A 23,689-nucleotide genomic window follows, 5' to 3' on the forward strand; every position below is an offset into this window, starting at 1 on the left:
TATATGGGAAATCTCTACTTTCCGTTCAATTTTGCTGTGAACTTAAAACGGCTATAAAAAATGAAGTCTGTTAAATAAATAAAACAATGAAAAAATGTGAGTTTATTAATCCAACTGATATTTATTAAGTCCCTAGTTGTGCCAAGTACTGTATAACACACTGTAGTATCAAAGATGAATAAGACACATGTGGTTCCTGGCCCCCACAGAACTTATATTAATGTGTTCATCAGATATAAAGTCATTGTGCTTAATAAGCTGCCCTTCCCAGAAAGTGTCATTCTTTTTCCAATTAAGCGTTCTAGGTCTCCTCCAGCAGGTTGCTGTTGGGTAATCCCAACTGGCTTAAAGGGAGCAGGCCTTGCAGCCCTTGAAAGAGAACAACCCCCGCCAAAGCCAGTAATTCTCACCTGAAGCTTTTGAAAAATGCTGTTTCTGGAGCATCATCCCCAGAGACTCTGATTCAATAGGTTTAGGGGGGTGCCTAGATGTCACATTTTGTCAAGCACCCTAAGTGGTTCTGATGCAGGAAGTTTGATAACTGGTCATTCAATAGTCAATTTCACTCTAAATAGTAACGATAATCACTGTTGTTTCCTGTCTTGATGTATTAAGAGTCTTAATATGAGCACTCTGTGGCAACAACCAAGGTCCACGACAAGGAAGTTCATGAGACATAGAAACACAGATGAGCCATACACATTCAGCTTCATAAGTAATGAAATAAACCTAAATTGAGGCCGATAGAATGTAATTATTCATCTATTATATTGGCAAAGATTTTAAAACATCCAGAATATGTCAAGAATGTGGTGATATGGGCATTCCCATACATTGCTGACAGAAGTGTAGGGGCCAGCCCTGTGGCATAGTAGTTAAGTATGCACGTTCCGCTGCTGGCGGCCCAGTTCGGATCCCAGGCGTGCACCAACACTGCTTGTCAGGCCATGCTGTGGTGGCATCCCACATAAAGTGGAATAAGATGGGCACGATGTTAGCTCAGGGCCAGTCTTCCTCGACAAAAAGAGGAGGATTGGCATGGATGTTAGCTCAGGGCTGATCTTCCTCACAAAAAAAAAAAAAAAAGGAAATGTAAATTGGTAGAATTTAACTAAAGGACATTTTGGCAATACATATTAGGTTTTATAATGTAAATACTTTGATCTAGTAACTTACTTTCTAGAAGTATTTCCTAAGGAAATAACTCTCGTGCACAAAAAACTCCCACAAAGATCTGTGTATAAGGCTGTTTATCTCAGCCTGTTTACAGTATAAAAAATTAGAAGCCACCTACCTGTCAATAAAAGGTTGGTTAAAATAGAGTAACCCATCTAATGGAATGCAATTCCATTAAAAATTATATCCATCTATATTTATTAACAATGGAAATGTACCTTTAACTGACTTTTTAAAAACTACATGTATAGTATAATCTTATTTTTAAATAAAATATATGTGAGATACATAGACTAAATGAGAGGGAAATTATTGAAAACATTAAGAGTGACAATTTCTGGGTAATTATTACCGGAAATTGTATACTATTTTTACATTTTTACATTTTCTGAATGATTTCTACAGTGAGTGTGTATCATTTTTCAAATATCCTCCCCTCTAAAACCCTTTGTATTTTGTGGAATAAACATCGGGATATGTTACTCCTATTTGCACAGGAATTTTCATTGAAGGAACGGTCTCTAAGACAGGTTGTGTACTGCTCTACGGGGAGAAGAGGGAGGTGTGGAGGGGGCTGGAGGGAGGAGGAAGAGGATGGCCAGGGTCTAACCTACAGCCCAGGCCCCCAGACTAGGTCTGAACTGAATGTCAAGACATGCTTCAAGCAAGGGTCGAAAGAGATGTTTTCCCACAGACCACTGTGAGACGTAGAGGCATAAACAGTATCACCTCCCCAGAGAGGGCATAAGGCAGGTGACACAGAGTAGGACAAAGAGTCATTCTCCTCAGTTCAGAGCAGCAGCAAGGAGCAGTGAGGACCCATAGGTATGCTGTCCCATGCTGGCATTGCGAGGCCAGAAAGCAGGAGTGCTCCTTAGATGCGGCAGCAGAGAAAGCCCTGACGCCTTAGCAAGAGCTACCTCAGGGGAGTGGTGAAGCCAGGTTGGAGAGGGTTGGGTGGGGAAAGGCAATGGAGGGGATGATGGGTCCAGGGAGGGCTTTCCAAGGTGGGAAATACGGGAGCACATTTCACCGCTGATAGATGCATCTGGTAGCGGGCGAGAGGTTGGAGATATAGGAGAGAGGGAGCTCCTCTCTTTCTACCCATTGTCCTGATTCGATCTCATCCACACCGTGGCTTTAACTACTGCTTGCATAGGAATCGTCAAATTATAGCTAGAGCCCAGGCACACGATAAAATTTTATTAAATGAAACTTTCTGCTGACTTCCAGACCCAAATAACTAACTCATCATATCCCTCTCAGCAACTCCTCTGCTACTAACCTAATACCACACACACACACACACACACACACACACACACATACACACACACACACACACACACAGGCACGCATACCATTCGTCCTTTGGTGTTCACTCAATGAATGGCACCACCATCCACCTAGTTGCCCAAGCTAACTACCTGGGCATCCTCTTTAGTGCTCCTTCTCTTCTCTCCCCATCTCATATCCAACAAGTCAACAAGAGTAGATTCTATCTTTGGATAGATCTTGAATCTATTGCCTCTTCATCATTCCCATCATTACTGTTTTAATTCAATCTCTCATCACTTTTCATTTGGATTACTACAAATATTTTCTTTATCTCGAGTCTATTCTTCACTCTGTCACACATAGCTATGCCTCATGCTATTAACAGTATGATTTTCCTAAAATTTAAATCTGACCATGTCATTTACCTGTCCATTCAGAGCTTCAAAATAAAATGCATGTCAAATACTCAATAAATGATTGACTGACTGTATAAAGGAATGATTGAGCTTAGAGCAAGATTGCCAGTCCTTTCTCAATGTGGGATAAACTTTGGGCTAATAATCCTTTATTATAATAACTAATGACTGCTGGTCTCCAGGCAAAGACTCAAAACAGGTGTACCCGGGTTTGTTCCATGTTACTATTAGGCAAGAAGAAGTTCAAGGGGTGCAGTAGTATATGTTATAAAGTTATGACAATTATTTTGTGGATATAATGGAGGACCCCTAGTTCCCAAGACTGGAAAACCGTATTTTTTAAGTGGAAACATAAAAGACAGCTTTGGTGGGGTCGGCCCCACGGCCTAGTGGTTAAGTTCGGCGTGCTCAACTTCAGCGGCCTGGGTTCAGTTCCCAGGTGTGGACCTACACCACTCATCGGCAGCCATGCTGTGGCAGTGACCCATGTACAAAATAGAGAAAGATTGGCACAGTTGTTAGCTCAGGGCAAATCTTCCTCAGAAAAAAAAAAAAAACAGCTCTGGTAATTATATATCATGCATTTAGCTTTGCTACCTGAGAGACACTAAGATAAACTACAAAATTATTCGTTTCCAAATAAAAGAAGGAATCAAAAAAAAAAGTACTGAGGAGCAACTAATAGAGCTTTGAACGCAGCAAACTATGCAGTGACCATTTCGTTTCCTTCTAGGAGGAAGTGGCAGACTATGCTAATAAGGAGGAAGCAATAGCTATAATCTATACAAGCTACTTTCTTCAATAAAGAGTCTGATGTGATATTATCATCGAGAAGTCGGGAGGATGCAGTTCAGTCAAAGAATGGCTAATTGCACATATGTGTCTGACACCACCATCGAGCCATTTCTCAAAGAATAGCAAATATACTGTTTTTGACAAGGAAAATGTTAAAAGCCACCTTTCCCAATGTTGCAAAATCTAGAACAAAGAAGCAAATCGATAAAGGAAGGCTCTTTTTATTTTCATTGTATCAACAGACTAAAATATAACAAAATCTGCTCTGGGAGACAGATTCAAAATGGCAGTGGATGTTTTAGATAATGGCTGGTGATAACCCTTCTACATTGTGTGTTTATTTTATTTCATGTATAACCTGAGTGTCTTTGAGTAAACAGGGCATATACAAATGAAACTATTAATAAAACATAACTATGTTGAAGTTAAAAAGACTCTCATCATTTATTTCAGCAGTATTGAAGCCTGTGTGTTTAATCTTGGAGTCATTGCTATCCTTCCTCAAAAAATTAATAATAATCTGCAAAGGCATTTCAAACAAAACACTTAGAACACAATTTTTTAAATAAGCAGGATATGCATTTTTTTTTTTTTTTTTTGTGAGGAGATCAGCCCTGAGCTAACATCCGCCAATCCTCCTCTTTTTTTGCTGAGGAACACGGCCCTGGGCTAACATCTGTGCCTATCTTCCTCCACTTTATATGGGACACCGCCACAGCATGGCTTACCAAGCAGTGCGTCGGTGCGCGCCCGGGATCCGAACCAGCGAACCCCGGGCCGCCGCAGCGGAGCGCGCGCACTTAACCGCTTGCGCCACCGGGCCGGCCCCAGGATATGCATTTTTTAACACCAATCCAAGGGATTTCTGTCTCCTTCATCTCTGAGAGAAGATGCTCCATATGAGGACAAGATGCTGACAATGGAGAGCTTGCCTCTGTCACCTGAGTTTCATTTCCCCTTGGGGTTTTCTCAGTGGGTGTGATAGTCATTAGTGCCGTTCAACAAATATTTCTGGCTCTCTGCCTTCCCGACACACGGTAGAATTGCTTCCTGGCCCCCTTGGGTTGGGTGGGGTCAGCCTGGCTAATGAGCTGTGAACAGAATGTAGCATATGTAACTTCTGTGCAGAACATTTCATTGCTAGCATGAGACCTTCCAGAGCACGCTTTCCCTCTGCCACAACAACCAACAATGCTCCAAGTGGTGGTTCTCCATCAGCCTGGATTACAAAACAATGCAGAGCAGAAACCCCCAGCGGTCCTGCTATAGAAATGTAATATGCACAAAAACTAAATCTTATTTTTAGCCACTGAAATTTTGAAGTTGTTTGTTAGTGCAGCAAAGTCTAGCCTATCTGACTCATACAGTAAGACTATTACTATGACTAAAACCCTAACCCTTATTATTAATTTTCTCTTAACCCAGAGACCCCAGCATTGACAAAAACTCTTTCTTAGGTTCCTAAGACTTCGCTGATAGACACTAGAACTTTCGAAATGGCATTAATAAATACAACGGGAGAAAAGAGGCAGCAGAATGCAAAGGCTCAGAGAGTGAGCCAGGAGACAGACTAACTGGGTTCTGCCACTTCTACACTGTGTGACCTTTGGCAAGTTACATCATCTCCCCAAGCCTCAATTTCCTCACCAAAGAAGTGAGAGATTATAATAGTAGACCCTATCTCATGAATTGTTTTAAATGCTCAATTAATTCTCATTAAAGAAGGTATCTTCTCAATAAGCCCTTCCCTGCCCAACGTCTTTAGCTTAGGTTCCCCAGAAAAAAGAATCTGAGAAAGATGTTTTTGTGCGAGTATTTTATTGGGGATTGTGATCCCAAAGATCAGAAGACAGGGGGAAGGGGGGCAAACAGGGCAGATGGGAAAGCCAACACAAGGATGCAAAGTAGCACTATGAAGATGGCAACTGGTCACTGGGTCCTACAGGACCAACTGAGATGCCTTTCAAAGGTCTCTCAGGACCCTCCATTTATAGAGGGGTGGAGAAGAAGGGAGGAAGCTTGTATCCATCAGCTCCTGTCCCACACTGGTCAAAGGTTAGCCCCAGGGGGCATTAAGTGACCTGTACTTCTGGGTCATGCATGCATGGGGACAGGTGCTGAGAAGTGTCCCATACTTTGTCATCAACAGAGCAGCCCTAGAATGGGAGACAAGAGGCAGGTGGTGCAACCAGGTTGCACCTGCCTCAAGCTGATCAGAGCCTGCCCATAAGAGATCTGAAGTGGCACAAAAGAGGTGTGTAATCCACCACCTATTTACAATTGCAAATACTTCACCCTGGAATTTCTTATCCTTCTACCCTGCTTATGTTTCTCTGTTTCACTTATCACCATCTAATATACAACATAATTTACGTATTTAGTTTATTCTGTCTGGCCCTACTAGGATGTAAACTCTGTGACAGCAAGAAGTTTTCTTTTGTTCACTGCTATATCTCAATGCTTAGAACAATGTCTGGCATCTAGTAGGTCCTCTAGAAAGATTGTTTTTTAGCTTTTTGTTTTGATAAAATCTCACATGTATAGAAAATCTGCCAAAAAAAAGTACAAAGAACTCCTATACATGCTTCCCTCAAGTTAATCAACATTCTACATTTGTCTTCTCTCTCTTGCACATACACACATTCTGAACCATTGAAGAATAACGTGTAAACACCATGTTCCTTTACTTTCAAATACTTAAACATGTACTTTCCAACAACAAGGATAAGCTCTAACATAACCACACGACAATGAACAAAAATCAAGAAAGTTAACGTGCTGTTGAACAGACAGTTCACATTCAGATTTTGTCAATGGTCCCCATAATGTCTTTTATAGCAAAATTTTCCCTAACACAAGATTCAGTCCATCATCACACATTGCACTTAGTGGCTATGTCTCTTTACTCTTCTTAATCTGAAATAGTTACTTAGCCTTTCTTTGCCTTTTGTGACATTGACATTTTTGAAGACTACAGGCTCATTATCTTGTAAAAAGATTCCTCAATTTAGATTTATTTGATGTTTTGTCATGATTAGATTCAGATGACAAAAAATACAGGAATACATTATTATTATCAAACATGGTTGTTTTCAAAATACAGGGCTCTGACCCCTGTTAGATTTAGCTCCTCCCGGGACTCACAGATCCTATTCCACCTCCTCTCTTACAGTATCTAAACTCTAACCCCAAAGTGCTGACACATTTCCTGGCAGCACCCAAATTCCTTACTTCCCAGCTCCCGTCTAGCTCCACATGCAAGGCCAGATCTCCACATCCCATTCCCCAGCAGCTCCTGCCTATACAACTTCACACTTTTACAGCAAAATTGGGACAGAAATTCCCCCTCTGCAGCCCACTGAGGGTTAACTCATAATATTGATAGGAGGCATAGGAGATACTCCCTTGCTTTAGTGAAGACCAGGAAGTTTTAAAACAGAGATGAACCATTGCCCTGAGATACCATTTAGTATGACCATATATGACCCCATGCGTGCAGACATTTAGCCCATGGAAAAACAAGGAGAGGAAAGTCCTCAGGACAACAATTCCTAATTCCAAGAGAAAAGAGATCCTTAATGAAGTATACAATGAGAGCTTTCTATTGCTCAAAGGAAAACATAACCTTTTTTTCCCCAGAGGCTATGATGCTCAAACATAAGAAGTTAAAAACTGTATGAAAGAGCATGCATGTGCCCTCGCACCATGAACACTGATTATCCCCAGAAAGGTCATTGATTGAGAAAGTCCACTATTTTCACAACATTAATTTGAGAAATATCAATCAGCTGTCCATCAACAGGTAAAAGCATATTAAGTTTTAGTTGATATTAGCTGAGAGCTCATTGATAATAGTCTGAGTCAAAGACTGATGGTTACTGCATGCTGTTCATTCTTCCCTTCTTCTTTCTCTATACTGTTGGGGTAACACTATACCCAGTGGAAACAACACATTCCTCAACCTTCCCTGCATTAGGAGAAGCCTATGAGATACAAGCAGAAATCATTGATTCAGGCTTCTGGCTTACTCTGTCCTTTCCCCCGCTCCTTTCTTCCCACCAGAAATGCAGATGCACTGATAAGATCTGCAACAACCATCTTGTGTCCAGAAGGAGGACATTTATGATGCTATAAATGGAATCATGTAATAGGAGGCCTTTTGCATTTGGCTTCTTTCAATTAGCATAATGCATTCTTACAAAGAAGAACCAAACAGAAATTCTGGAATAGAAAATGCAATAATGGAAATGAAAACTTCACCATTGAGAGGCTCAACATAAGTTTTGATCAGGTTGAAGAAAAATCAACACATTTGTGGATCAATTGAGACTATCCAGTCTGAGGAACAGAAAGAAAAAAGAATAAAGAAAATTGAATTTATTTATAACCTCAGAAAACTGTGGGATACCATCAAGCTAATACCAACATATCTATAATGAGAGTCACAGAACATGAGAGAATGATAGGGAGAAGAAAGAATATTTGAAGAAATAATGACCAAAAACTTCCCAAATGTGATGAAAAACATTAATCTACACATCCAAGAAGTTATTATCCAAGAACTCCAAGTAGGATAAATTCAGAGATCCACATGTAGACACAACATAATCAAACCATTTAAAGACAGAGAATCTTGAAAGCAGCAAAAGAGAAGTGACTATCACATACAAGGGATCCTCAATAGGATTAGCAGCTGATTTTTCAACAAAAACCATGGGGGTCAGAGGGCAATGGGATGATATATTCCAAGTGTTGAAAGAAAAAAGTATCAGCCAAGAGTTCTATATCCAGAAAACTATCCTTCAAAACTGAAGGAGAAATTAAGACATTACTAGATAAACAAAAACTGAGAGAATTTGTCACGAGAAGACCTGAAATATAAGAAACACTAAAGAAAGGTTGAAATGGAAGGACACTAGATAGTAACTTAAATCCACATGAATAAATAAAGAACATCAGTAAAGATCACCAAATGTGTAAATATACAGACATAAATGCCTTTTTTGTTTATAACTTTTTTTTCCCTCCTATATGATTTAAAAGACAACTACTTAAACCAATAACTTTAAATTTGTATTGATGGGAAGGCAAAGTATAAAGATGTAATTTGTATGACAATAACAGCACAAAGAAGGGGGAAAGGAACAGAAATACACGAGAGTAAAGGTTTTATATACTATTGAAATTAAGTTGGTATTAATCTGGTAAAATTTAATTGGTAAAATTTAATTAAAATCCACCAGGCAAGCATTAAGAAAATAACTCAAAAAATATAATTAAAGATATGACAAGGGAATTAAAATTGTACACTAGAAAATGTCTTTAAAAAGAAGTTGGGGGGCTGGCCTGGTGGTGTAGCAGTTAAGTGCACACACTCTGCTTTGGTGGCCCGGGGTTCACAGGTTCGGAACCATGGGCGCTCACCAACACACCACTCATCAAGCCATGCTGTGGTGGCGTCCCATATAAAGTAGAGGAAGATGGGCACAGATGTTAGCCCAGGGCTAATCTTCATCAGTAAAAAAGAGGAGGATTGGTAGGGATGATTCCCTTACAGTCTCTACAAGAACCTCTGAGAGGCTGGCCAAGTGGCGTAGTGGTTAAGTTTGTGCGCTCTGCTTCGGTGGCCTGGGGTTCGCGGATTCAGATCCTGGGTGCAGACCTAAGCACCACTCATCAAGCCATGCTGTGGTGGTGTCCCATCTACAAAAAAATGGAAGAAGATGAGCACAGATGTTAGCTCAGGGCTAATCTTCCTCAGCAAAAAAAGGAGGATTGGCAATGCATGTTAGCTCAGAGCCAGTCTTCCTCACCAAAAAAAAAAAGAAACTCTGAGACTTGAATCTATCAGGCTGGAAATAGGTTAGGACAGGAATCTGAGCAGTACCCTAGTCAAGATATCAATCTGAACTGAGGGTGAGGTTCTGAGAGGCTAAGATATAAGCTAATTGGGTCATAGTAATGAGTGGGTAGAATAATGTGGCCAAGACTAGTGCACATTCATCAGACCATCTCCTAATGTAGCACACAGCCACATTCCATTTCCAGCCCCTGCACAGTTGGGTGTGGTCATGGGACTGAGTTCTGCTCAAAGTGGGCAGAAGGGATGTGCACCACTTCCAATCCTGGCCCATACAAACTTCCCACAGGCAATTCTCTATGCTATTTTCCCTTTCCAGAGCAACTTTGGAAGCCAAGTGTGGAAGATGGTACGGATGGAGTGAACTTGGGTCCCTGCATCTCTGTTAGAGAACATGACCACCCAGTAGGAATAGCCCATTGAGTTTTACCTTCATGAGAAATAAAACTTTATTATGTTAAGTCACTGAGATTTGGGGTTCATCTATTGCAGCAGCTCCCTTTACCTTACCATCATCTTTATAAATACCAAGGAAACAACAAAAATATGCCCAGAGAAGCTGGACGAGAGAGCAACAGTCAGCAAGAATGCATGTTGCAACGCTGCTGTCGGTGCCCTCACAGCAGAGTCCTCTATGCTGCATCCTCCTCAAGCTTCCAGCCTTTATCTCACCTTCTATTCATAGCCAAGTTTCTCAGAATAGCAGTCTACATGTGTTTTCTCCACTGCCTCACCTCCCACTCATTCCTCATTCCAGAAAATCTAGATCTTGCCCCATACTCTGCTAAAACGGCATCTATGACCTCCTAACTGTCAAATTCAGCTAAACACTATTCGGTCCTTCTGGAGTGGTTTTTAATACGCAACAACACGCAGACTTTAAGAAACATTATATTTATATATTTCTCCCTCTAAAAATTAATCTGTTTCTAAGCTCCCTTTCCCACTGGATAGGGAGGAAATCCAACCTCAGACATTATTGGGGTTCCCTTCCCAGGTCCTGGGTCATGCAAGATTTAAGAGGGTTTTAGACAGCACAGAACACTGGAGGCGGGGTCTTTGGTTCATAAGAGTCCAGAGTGACATGCTTCTTGTCCAGCCCATACACTTCCTTTGGGGACTAGTGGCTCCTTTGCGGTCTAAACCAGGCACAGGGGGTGCTGTCTAGACTAGAAAACCTGGTCCCCCCTAGGTAGAGGCTGCACCTGCCACCTGCCCAGGGGAAGGCCTTGGGCCCCACTGCTCGGAGAGTCTATGGGTCTCAATTCATTTTCCCATCCTTTAGGACACTCTCCTCTTGGTAACTAATGCACACCCAATTTGGCAGTCTCCTTGGAGCCCTTCCTCTGCTCTCAAATAATTAACTCTTTTTGAGCCCCTAGGGGTATAACCCTTATAGGCCAATTTGTACTGGCCCACTTGTATCCTATTGTATCAATAACAACGTTGTATCAAAAGTTGTTTTGGGGGGCTGGCTCCATGGCCCAGTGGTTAAGCTCAGTGCACTCCACTTCGGCGGCCTGGGTTGACAGGTTCCGTTCCTGGGTGCGGACCTGCACCACTCATCAGCCATGCTGTGGCAGCGACCCACATACAAAATAGAGGAAGACTGGAACAGATGTTAGCACAGGGCGAATTGTTCTCAAGCAAAAAGAGGAAGATTGGCAACAGATGTTAGCTCACGGAGAATCTTCCTCAACAACAACAACAAAAAAAGTTGTTTTGCAAGGGCAACTAGCAAAAACTGAAATTCATGTAGCTGGAGCGTGTTCAGAAGTTGGAGACCTCGTCCTCAGATAACCTTGAGCTGCCTAGGAACCAAAAGTTCCCCAACTACAGAACTCAAGGTAAGGGGAAAGTGGAACAGGGAATCTAATAAGAAGCCAAGGGTGCCTTGATTTGTAGCACATCGAATGTATAACACTATCACTCTCCTACCCTCCAATCAGATTCCACCAAGTTAGCATTTTTATATAACCACTCCCGCTCCCAACTCCTTAAAAGTTTGTCCCCACTTCAGCTTGGGAGACAGACTTGAGCCTTGTCTCCTGTCTCCTTGCTGGTCAGCCATGCAATAAAGCTCTTTCTTCTCTCACAAGCCAGTGCTGTATTATTGGCTTCTACATGTACCAGGCAGCAAGCCTTCACTCGGTAACAGGCGGGCAAGGGAATCCTTGATCTCCAAAATCAAAATCCGCACTTGGGCAGGGAAAGGTGAAAATACCCCCGAGTGACACACACACTCACAAATTAAAGCCTCAGTAGATTATCTCATGGCACTTGCCTTGCTTGAGCAACCTGAGGCACAGAGCAATTTCCCCTCCTTGAATGTCTCTTCTCCTTTGAATTCTGTGAACACCTCTCTGAGTTTTCCTTCTTTCTCCCTGGTTATTCTTTCTTAGTCTTCTTTGCTATGTCCATCCCTAAATCAACATTATTCTTTTCTTTTCTTTTTTCTTTTTTATTCCTAAAAGTACTTTGAAAGATTACATACTCTCCCTCTACATTTTTAAGTTGACATTTTAAAAAATGTTATCCTGGGGCCGGCCCGGTGGCGCAAGCGGTTAGGTGCGCGTGCTCCACTGTGGCGGCCCGGGGTTCGCTGGTTCGGATCCCGGGCGCGCACCGACGCACTGCTTGGTAAGCCATGCTGTGGCGGCGTCCCATATAAAGTGGAGGAAGATGGGCACCGATGTTAGCCCAGGGCCGTCTTCCTCAGCAAAAAAAAAAAAAGAGGAGGATTGGCGGATGTTAGCTCAGGGCTGATCTCCTCACGCACAAAAAAAAATAAAATAAAAAATAAAAAATGTTATCCTAAGTCTAAATAGTTTCAAAGGATGAATTTTCTAATACATTGTAAATATCAATATTTTAAAATGAAATCGTTATATCATTCTTTTAAATAAATCGCATGAAATCTACAAAACATGGTGATTTGTTATAATCCACTATCATCCATATTTTAAAATATTTGAACAACCTCTTTTTTAACAGTTGGCATCTTATATGGTTTCTTTTTTCCTTTGATATCATATTTCCTTTCCCATAGAATTTAACCTTAATTTATTTCATACTTTACAGGCTTTTATTGAATCACTCTCTTACTTCTCTGGAAAAAATGTATAAATTAAAATTTTCTGTGTCTCCCATAGCCATAAGCCTCTAAGTGTTAAAGATTTCATCTGTGTTGAATTGTCATTACAATGATTATTATACATAATTGATCAAAACAACGTATTATAAATTTGATAAATAATTATTAAACAGAAAAGTAAACCTTTCCCTCAGCTTTACTGAGGTATAATTTACATCCAAAAAAATTCATCCATTTTAAGTGTACATTTTGATGAGTTTGGACGATTGTGTTCAGTTATATAGCCAAGACCCAATCAAGATCAAGATATAAAAAGTTTCCTTAACTCTAAAAGTTCCCTCTTGCCTCTGTGGGAGATCCCCAACTCTTGTCCCCAACCCCAGGCAACCACTGATTTGCTTTCTGTCATGATAGTTTTGCCTTAAAATATAAATTTTTATTGGAAATTGCTGTGGTATAAATGTTTGTGTCTCCCCCAAATTCGTATGTGGAAATCTAACTCCCAATGTGATAGTATTAGGAGGTGGGTCCTTTGGGAGGAGATTAGATCATGATGGCAAAGCCCTCATGAATGGAATTAGTGTCCTTATAAAAGAGACCTCACAGATCTCCCTTACCCCTTCCACCATGTGAGGACACAGGGAGAAGGTGGCATCTACGAACCAAGAAGAGGCCCTCACCAGACACCGAATCTGCTGGTGCCTTGATCTTAGACTTCTCCACCTCCAGAACAGGGAGAAATAAATTTCTGTTGTTTATAAGCCACCCAGTCTGTGGTATTTTGTTATAGCAGCCCAAACGGATAAGACAGAAATGCATCTCTTAATTTACTGGACTGGAGATATATATATTTTCCCTTTAGTTCAGCCATCTGCTGGGCAATATTACTTGTCACTAGAATGAGACAGCGTTCAGCATCAATTCTACTCCTATTTTTCATTTTTACAGATGTAAGCTTTGAGAAAACTTATTCACATAAACAAATGGATGGGAAAGGAAGAAGTTTTATTTTTATAGCAGTCTCCCAAATTTTTGAACTGTTTTTGAGTTATGCCAAAAATCACTGAGTGATCTGTAATCACAAACTACTTGTGATGACTTAATAGCTGACAACTCAATAGGGTCCTACTTCAATTCTGTTGAATGCAAAGAGTTGGGGACCACTGGCTGGCAGAGGCTCTGTTACTTAGTCACTAGCATCATTTGCTTTCTCAGAACTAGTATATACAATATTTCCAATTGCCCTTTCTTTGATGCCCTAGAGGTTTTTCACCCTCCAGGATAATGCAACATGGTACTTTGAAAGGTGTGCCTTTCTTTTGGAAAGTGGAAGAAAGGCAATTGTAAAAGGATAAGAAAGGAGACACGGTCCCCCACTCCCCAACTCCCATCACAGGTGCATTCTCAGGCAGAGCAATTGAAGGAAAGATTAGAAATAGAGGTTGAGGATCTAGACGTGGATTCCCTTAAAACACCCATGCTCATATACCCCTTAGAACGTCTTCACACATCCCTAGAAATACTTCATCCCAGTTTGAAGGTCTCTGTCCTGAAGAGCTAGCATTAGTTGTGTTTCAGCCCAGGTCATCTTTATCTCTTCTAGTTCTACACACTCTCCTTACATGACCTAATCCACACTTTTGGCTTCAATTACCATAGATAGGTTGATAACTAACTGTCAAATCTCTTCTCTCCAGCTCACACCTCAATCTTGAGTCTAAGAACCATATATTCAGTTGGCTTCACCTTTCCACTCTTCTGACTTGGGGTCGATATGCTTTCTTATATGAACAAACTTATCCTATCTTAGATTTCTGAAAAAACATTCAACCTCATAAATTGAATTGGGAACAAAGTAGCTAGCATTTTTCTATCACCTTACCATTTACAAAGTGCTTCCACCTATATACGTGTGTATACAGCATAAAGTATATAAAGTATACACATGACTCTTACAGTAAATGCTTACATTTTACAGATGAGGAAACCAAGACTCTGTGATGTAAAGTGAAAAGTGAACCACATTCAGAAAAACATGGAAGAAATAAAAGATTTGTTCTCTGCCTTGACTTGGTGGGAAAGAAGTTACTTAAATAAAGATATTAGAAACCTGCATAAGCCTGTGCACATACTAGGAGCCAAATTAACACTCAGGTAGATGACACAAAGGATATTTTTTCACTAGTTTTAATAAAAAGTAGAATAGATTTACAATCTGTATACAGGCACTGTATCTCATTTCCTTATGGAACTATGAAAAAATTAAAATTGATTGGCTGGGAAATAAATTAATTAACCCATAGTACTTAAGATCCAAAACAATTTGATGAACAATTATCAATGACTTAGGAGTTGTTCAGCCAGAAACAGGAGATGAGATGTGTCACTTCCTTGGCTTTTTTCCAACAATTTAATTCCGTACAAAAGGAAAAAAAGTAAGGTTTTCCCATTCTTTTATGGGTTGTGTTTTCAACATAGTCATTCATTGAATGTACATTTCCTGTCCTGAGTAAGAGGTTTGTGGATTGTGGGAAAAAACAATGTCTTAGGCTCTACACATCTTGAACAAGTGCTGTTTGTAACAAACCCCAGGCAAAAAGGCCTCTTGGGAGTCATTTGAGTTCTCATACAACCCAAAATATACAATTTTATATTTTCCTAAGATGATGGTCAAAAAGTGATCAATGAAGTCTTCGAAAATGTACTTTTTTTTTTTTTTTTTTGGTGAGGAAGATCGGCCCTGAGTTAACATCTGCCAATCCTCCTCCTTTTGCCGAGGAAGACCGGCCCTGGGCCAACATCCATGCCCATCTTCCTCGACCTTACATGGGACGCTGCCACAGCATGGCTTGCCAAGCCGTGCGTCAACGCAAGCCGGGATCCGAACCAGCAACCCCCGGGCCCCCGCAGTGGAGAGCGCGCACTTAACCGCTTGCGCCACCAGGCTGGCCCCCAAAATGTACTTCTTTTCTCTTCTCTTTGTTTTTTCTTTAGTTGTTTCTGTATCTCTAGTCTTTGGATCTTATTCATCATTTGCTGAGATGTCTGTACTGTTTATTGTCTTATCTCCACACATAAATCAAACTGTCAGTTTCCTTTGTCATGTTTATTACTCTCGCTTTCATTTGCACATTTTCGGACTTGGGAAACACAGCTCTAAGCTTTTGTGGGTTGATAATGAAGGAGGCCTACTCTCTTACCATGTGTTTTATCTGGCAAAGACCTGCTAAGGTAAAAATGCAGCCAGTCAACAAGGGGAGGTGTACCTGCGTAAGAGAAAGGACGCATTCCAGTCCAACCGATTTAAAGCTATATTTCATACTTGAAATCTTGGACTCCACTTTTAAGTAGGAAATGCTAGTGGAAGCACAGCTTCGGTTTTACAGGAGCCAAAGGGAAATTAATGGTCTCCAGAGCTGCATGGTTCAAGTGTCCCCAATTCCGTCTCTGGACTTGGAGCTGCTTCTAATGTTTCCAGGCCAGCTGGTGGTAGGTCCTTTAGGGATTCAGAGCTCACAGAGCTGAGGGGACTGAGGCCCAGATGTGAAATATGCTCTGTACTCATGTCCCCATTTCTGTTACACTGTCCTCTGCCACCACAGCTTCCTGGCTTCACTCCCTAATTCCATCTTACTCGAACCAGAAACATAAGACACATTCCACTTATTCTCATCTTTGAGTGTAAATTAAGATTGTAGCAACCTCAGTGGCACCAGGAGTACACAGGACATTCCCAATATCACTGAATGTAATAATTGAGAGCATTTTGTACTCACAAAAGTAACGTTTATTGTGGAAAATTCAGACAAGACAGTGGTAGGGAGAATGAAAAGTCCAAGTTCCACTTCACACAATCTCTTCCCCATAGGAATTTGCTGTTAAGAGTTTGAGGTGAGGGCCGGCCCCGTGGCTTAGTGGTTAAGTGTGCGCGCTCCGCTACTGGCGGCCTGGGTTCGGATCCCGGGCGTGCACTGACGCACCGCTTCTCCGGCCATGCTGAGGCCGCGTCCCACATACAGCAACTAGAAGGATGTGCAACTATGACATACAACTATCTACTGGGGCTTTGGGGAAAAAAAAAAGGAGGAGGATTGGCAATAGATGTTAGCTCAGAGCCAGTCTTCCTCAGCAAAAAGAGGAGGATTAGCATGGATGTTAGCTCAGGGCTGATCTTCCTCAAAAAAAAAAAGAATTTGAGGTGAATCATTCCATATCTTATCTATTTCTCTGCATTTACACACACATGCAGTATATTGTTTTTAAGAAGCTATATACCATTTATATTATTCTGTGATTTAGATTTTCATTTAACAATGTACTTTAGAGCTCCTTTTATCTCATTACATGTGGATCAACTTCATTCTTGTTAGGAGTTGCAGAATATTCCAGATGTACTATAATTTACTTGACTATCACTCTAGTGGTGGACATTTACTTTATTTGCAGTGTTTGGGTATTGCAAACAAAGGGGCAAGGGACATCTTTGTATATAATTTTGTGCACATCTGCCAGAATTTCTGCAGGATAGATTCCACGAAGAATCAATGGGCTATCGGATATCTGCATTTAAATTTATATAGAATCACATAGCAATTTACGGTTACCTTTTCTCTCTGATCTTCTGCTTTTAATGTGCAAAATACAATCATACACATTTCAAGCTGGGAGAGATCATGCCAGTGTTGGGAGAGGCTTGATCTCCACATTGGGAATGAAATCTCAACCACATAAATAGATTTTTCTACTATTAACGCCAACAGCAGTGATTTTATTTCAGCAAAAAATACCATCTGTCATACTGAATGTTAATTTCTATTTTATGAGTTTTGTAGTTTTGCTAGTACTTAATATGTTTTCCTTTTATAATTGTATAAGAGCTATAAGCATAGGTTTACATCTGGTTTTAAATATTTAAATGTATGTATTACAAAAATCTTTCCATTATAAGTGACAGATCAGCTTGGTTGTGTCCATCCCTCACAGCTCTCACATCCTGGCTCTACTCGGTGTCTTGGCCCAAGACTTTATAGCCATCTCTTCTGTTCCTCACAAGGAAATACAGGCATGACCCAAGATTCTGTCCTCTTTTCTTCTTCCTGTCTGCACCTTTATCTGGGGGGACTCATCCACTCCTGTAGCTAGAATGATTGTGAAATGACTTCCTAATCTCTACATCACCATCCATTGTCTATTCAAACTCACATTTCCAACTGCCCGATGGACATCTCCCGTTTAACATAACAAACACTGTAGTGACCCCAGAGGCAGATTTCTCATGACGCTAATGGAGCCCACACTGAGCCCCCTTCCCCTACTTGTACCTGCCCCTTACAAAGCCCTGGGAGCAGCCCTAGCAACGTGTTCATGGATCTCCCTCCCTGCCTCCCTCCCTTCCTTCTTTCTTTCTCTCTTTCTCTATCTCTGTCTTTCTGTGTCTCTCTCTGTCTCTGTTCCTCTCTCTCTCTGTCTCTCTGTCTCTATCTCTGTCTCTTTCTCGGTGTCTCTCTCTTTTTTTTTTAAGTAAGATATTTTAACTATAATCAGTTAATACCACTGTCTCTTTCCTCTTGGACTTTCTCTCTATCATACTTCCCCTTGCACAGATACCACTGGAATGGCTGTGGCATTCTGGATTCCAGCTAAGCAGAAGTTGATGTAGGGATGTATCTTGTTGGGTTTGGCGGGAAATATCCATGCGGTTCACAGTCGCTTCGGTGTGTGGTTATTGCTAACCACTCTAGTGTTGGAATAGCTTCCAGGGCCATCCCTACTGTCCATTAGGCTGATTAACCGAGAAGACATGTCATAATATGAATGTGTCCTACTGCACCCAGCCCTGAAAGGATACAGGGAGTGGAAGAAAAACAAGTTTGAAATGTGCAATCAGTTTTCACTGAAACCCAGTCAGAAAAGAAGTCCTGTCCTGTTGGGAGTACTCAATAATGCAGCAGAGACCATTCTAGAGGCACTGCTTTTTTTCTTCTTTTTTGACACGAATTGTGTGAAACAGAATGATCAAAAATTTTGTGTTTATAGGACACAAACCGTAATAGGACTACAAACAGTAAGTACATCTGTAACAGCTCATATATGAAAAAAGCCATCTCTATTTCCAGACTAAAAATCTATAAAATATAATGAGATAATCTATAAAATAATAAATCTGTAAAATAAGAATGTTTTGTCTCATACATTCTTATTTGATCTCGGCTGAAAAAGCAGAACATATATTTTCCCCAATTTTTGAATAAGACCCAAAGAAGTTGTACGAGCTGAACTGACACCCAACTTCCTGCTTTCTCACGGCAGAGAGGAACCTCTGCCCCCGGCCAGCTGGTCTACCAGTCCCCGTCTCGGCTCTTCTTGTTAGGCCATGCTGGGGACAGGCGCTGATCTTATACTGTTGTGGGCTGTCAGCTCTGCTCTGCTCCCCATGACTGACAGTGCTGTGCATACAGACCTAGGAGACACGTGAATGATGCTGAAGCGCCAGGTGGCAAGTCTGCTGCTTCAGAGGTGCTGGCAATCAGCCGGAGAGGCTTTCTGCCCCGGATGCGCTACTGCCTTCCTCCTTGACGTGTGACTTTAACTAGGAAACCTTCTTTCCCCAAACTTTTTATTTTAAAAAATGTCTCTCCTACAGAAAAGTGAAAGAATAGTACAAGAATAGCTGTAGACTCCTCCCTAGATTCAAACAATTGTTAACAATTGGCCACATTGCCCCCCCCCATCTCCTCTTCCCTCTCTCTCACTCTCCCCCACTCCCCTTTCTCCCCTCTCTCTCCCCCCTCTCATTCCTCCTCTGCCTCTCTCCTTCTTTCTTTCATTTAAGACTAAGTTGCAGAAATCAGTGCATTTCACCCCAAAATCTCCTGCTTGTCTTCTAAGAACAAAGACATTGTCCTACACAACCATAATCAAAACCATAACCAAGACCATCCTTACACCCAAGAAATTTAACATTGAGTCTTGAGTCGATATCATTATCTAAGGTGCAATCCAACCCCAGTTTCCTGAGTTGCCCCCTAGATGTCTTTCATAGCTTTTTCAGTCTAGGACAATCAGGGGTCATATTCATTTGGTCCTCATGTCTCCTTGGCCTCCTTTTATCTAGAACAGCTCCCTGTCTTTTTCTTTTTTTCTCTCATGACATTTTTGAAGAGTTTAGGCCAGTTGCCTCGTAGAATGCCCCACAATCCATGTTGTTTGATTGTTTTCTCATGACTAAATTCAAGTTAAGTATTTTGGGAAAATACTGCATGGTGTACTCTTCATTGCGTCATATCAAGAGGTGCACGATACCATCTTGTCTCATTATCCATCATGCTAAGGTGATCGCTTGGTTACGATGGTTTCTGCCAGACCTCTCTATTCTAAAGGCATCTTTCCCCATTTGTAATTAATAAGTAACATATGGGGTGATAAAGGGAGACTTTATAAATTGTGTGAATATCCTGTTCCCCAACGATCTTTAACCCAATGGTTTTAGCATCATTATTACATTGGTTGCTGCAACGATGGCAATTTTTCTAATTCTATTATTCTGTCCACATTTATTAGCTGGCGTTATTCATAAAATCTTCCCTTCCCTGCACACTCACCTTTTTAGTATCACTATAAACTCATGGATTCTTCTGCAATTCCATGTTTTACAGTCCATTGCCATTATTCTTATTTTTTTTACTGCTCAAATTGTCCAAAATTAACCAGCGGGAGCCTCTTCAAGCTGGCTCCTCTGAACTTTGAACACATCTTCCATTACCAAGGCCAGCTTCATGGGCGTGTGATCCATGCAGTTGCACAAGTCTCTTGCGTGGTACAACGCTCTGCTGTTGCCGTCTCGACATTCTCAGTAATTTTCCAAGAAGGGGCCCTCCATTTTCATTTTGCATGGGGCCCCACAAATTATGTAGCTGGTCCTGCCCATTAGTCTTTGAACACTGTCTTGCTTTCTGGCAAGAAGATTTTCCAAACGCATTCCCTAGCCCTGATCTGGAATCAGCCAATTTATCCAAGGAGCCTTGTTCCTTTTAGAGAGAAATGGTATTTAGAAACCAAGACTTGATTCCTAATGGGTCTTTTGGTCCTGGGGTGATATTACCGTAGAGCGCTTTCAGGACTGAGAACTGCACATAATGACTTGGTCCAAGCCTCTACACTAAGAGATGATCAAACTCTAGCACAGCTTCAAGCAGCAGAAGGCCATGTCCCCAGGACGACCACAGCCCTTCCCTTAAATGCCTGTCTGGAAAGCTCAACAGAGACAGGAGAATTTACTGTATGCTCCAGCCTACGCCTGAGAGAGGCTACTGACCACGTTTTCTTAGCGCTTTCTCTAAAAAGGGCTTATCGTTGTGAATCCTTCCTCTGTCCCTTCGAGATATATATGTATCTCCCAGAACTCAAGAGTGTCTTTCTCAAGGCCCTGAAGGCCATTCCTTTGAAATGTTATCATCAGGAAGGGCAGGGCCCCGTCTCCCAGTCTCTGTGGCAGGAAGAATCCTAACTTCCATCACTGCCAGCTAGCAGACACAGCTGGCCTCATCACGTCTACACCCACCAACCCTTTGGAAGACCAACCCTTTGTAATCGTTCACTGATCCCCTCTCCCACCCCCTCCCGACTCCTTCATTCTCCCTTTAAAACACCCAGTTACTCTGCAAATCAGAGGGGAGCTCAGCTCTTTTCCCTAGTGTCAGGAGTTACTGAATAAAATCTGTTTTCACAGCTTAAACTATTGTCCCACTTTAACAGAGGGCAGAGCAGGAAAATCATGAATTCAAACTGATACCTCCAATTCTAAACCAGGAATGTAGCATTTCTCCATTGCATGTTACTCCCCTCTTCCTACAGTGGGAGCCTTAGGGTGCCCCACACAGTCAATGTGTTTACTCATTTGCTGCATCCTACGACATACACAAAAGAGTTTCAGCAGGACAACGCTAATATTACTATCAATGACAAGCCTAATTCATAAGCCTCCTGTAGGTCTTCTTCACCTTAGAGTATACCCCACTAGTCAGAGGACAGGAGTCGAAAGTTACTTGTAATTCTTATCTCTGTGTTGTTTGCCGTCAATTTGCTAACCACTTAGATTCCTTTGCTTCTGTTTGCATTCAACTTTAAGGGTTTTTTTTTTAATCCTCTTTGATTTTTTGAATATTCAAAACATTTATAGGGTTCAAAAGTCAAAATTGCATAAAAAAGTACATTCAGAGAAGTGTCATTATCACTCTTATCCCTATTCCTTCCACTCTCTTCACACCTATGCCCTTTGGTAATCATTTTCATTGTTTCTGCTTTGTCTTTCCTGTGACTCTTGCCAAAACAAGTGAACACATACACACACATTCTTATTCCCGCCCCCCACCATTTTTTTACACAAATGGTAACACGCTTTCTATATTCTTTTTTACTTTGCTTTTTTCACTTAACAATACAGCTGGGAAATCCTTTCACATCAGGCCATAGAGATTCTATCATTCTTTTTTATGGCTGCATAATACTCCATTACTTGGCAGTTCCATGCTTGATTCAACCAGTCTCTTATGGACCGGAATTTAGGTTGTGTTTCCAAGATTTTGATGTTATAAGAAATTACACAGTTGATAACTTTTTTCATATGTTGTTTCGCATTGGGGTGGTGGGTGTTTCTTCAGAATAAATTAATCTAAGCTGGATTGCTAGATCAAAGGGGATGCAGCCCTGCTCACACCTTGACTTCAGCCCAGTGAGACCTATTTGATGTTGTTTTATTAAATATTGCTAAATTCTCTGCCTGAGTTATTGAACTGCTCTGTACTCTTGCCAGCAATGCCTGAAAGTGCCTCCTTCAACTGTGGAAATGCTGACATAGAGAAGCTTACCTGTTACATGTGTCTGAGATTGGAGAGTTTATTCTGTGGATATCGTCTGTTGCCAGAAAGCCAGTCTTTTAATCCTTCCCACGAGTTTGCTGTGTTCGTGTGTCCAACAAGACTGAAATAAGAGTTCATGCAGGCAAAAAAGAGGCCACAAGGAACAGTAAAACCTTTGCATGATGGGTTGGACATCAACCTACCTGATTGGAGACCCCAACTGTGGGGGCTCAGCACTGGGTCTCAAAGGAGACCAGTGAAGATGCAAAACAAAAATCACAGACACTCCATTGATCAACGAATCAGGACGAGAGCAGCTACACAGGAACAAAGCTAAAAAGACTGACTAGTGCAATGCTGACAGCAGGTGGGAAGGCCTGTCCCGTGCCTCAGCTGGTGTGAGAAGTTGAGTAGTTTAAACAAAGCTCTCATCAGGAGGGTTTGCAGGTTTAGCTTTAAATACAGTATTTAAGGTAATTAGAAACAGCTACATTTTCAGTCCAAAATTTAGCTAACTTTGCCCCAAACTCATAAAACCCACGTGTATTAGTTTCCTATGGCTGCTGTAACAAATTACCACAAAGTTGGTGGCTTAAACAGCACAACTATATTACCTTACAGTTCTGAAGGTTAGAAGTCTGAAATGGGTCTTTCTTGGCTAAAATTAGGGTGTTGCAAGGGATTTTCCAGCTTCTAGAGGCTGCCGCATTCCCTGGCTTGAGGCCCGCTTCCATCTACAAAGCCAGCAATGGCCGGTCAAGTCTTTCTCACATCACATCACTCTGAGACTGACTCTTCTGCCTCCCTCTTCCCCAGTTAAGAACCCTTATGATTATATTGGGCCCACTCAGATAACCCAAGATAACCTTATTTCAAGGTCAGCTGATCAGCAACTTTAACTATATCTGCAAACTTAATTCCCCATTTCCATGCAACCTAATATATTCAAGCGTTCTGGGAATTGGGATGTGGACATGTTTGGGGGCCATGATCCTGCCTATCACACCAGATAATCCTGGACTTCCCTGTTCCTAACTATGCTCCAACATAGTGTTACACTCAAAATTCTACAAAACCCTTGAAAATAAAGTGTATCTCTACTAAATGTCCCTTGAGGACACTGAGAAGGGAGTTTTAGCTCTTCACGCAGAAAATCGTCTTTAGACATCTCTTCTTCCTAAGGTTTCTTCTCAGCATTCCTCACAGGAACTGT

This window comes from Diceros bicornis, chromosome 36 (genome assembly GCF_020826845.1).
Source record: "Diceros bicornis minor isolate mBicDic1 chromosome 36, mDicBic1.mat.cur, whole genome shotgun sequence".
Classification (NCBI taxonomy): domain Eukaryota; kingdom Metazoa; phylum Chordata; class Mammalia; order Perissodactyla; family Rhinocerotidae; genus Diceros; species Diceros bicornis.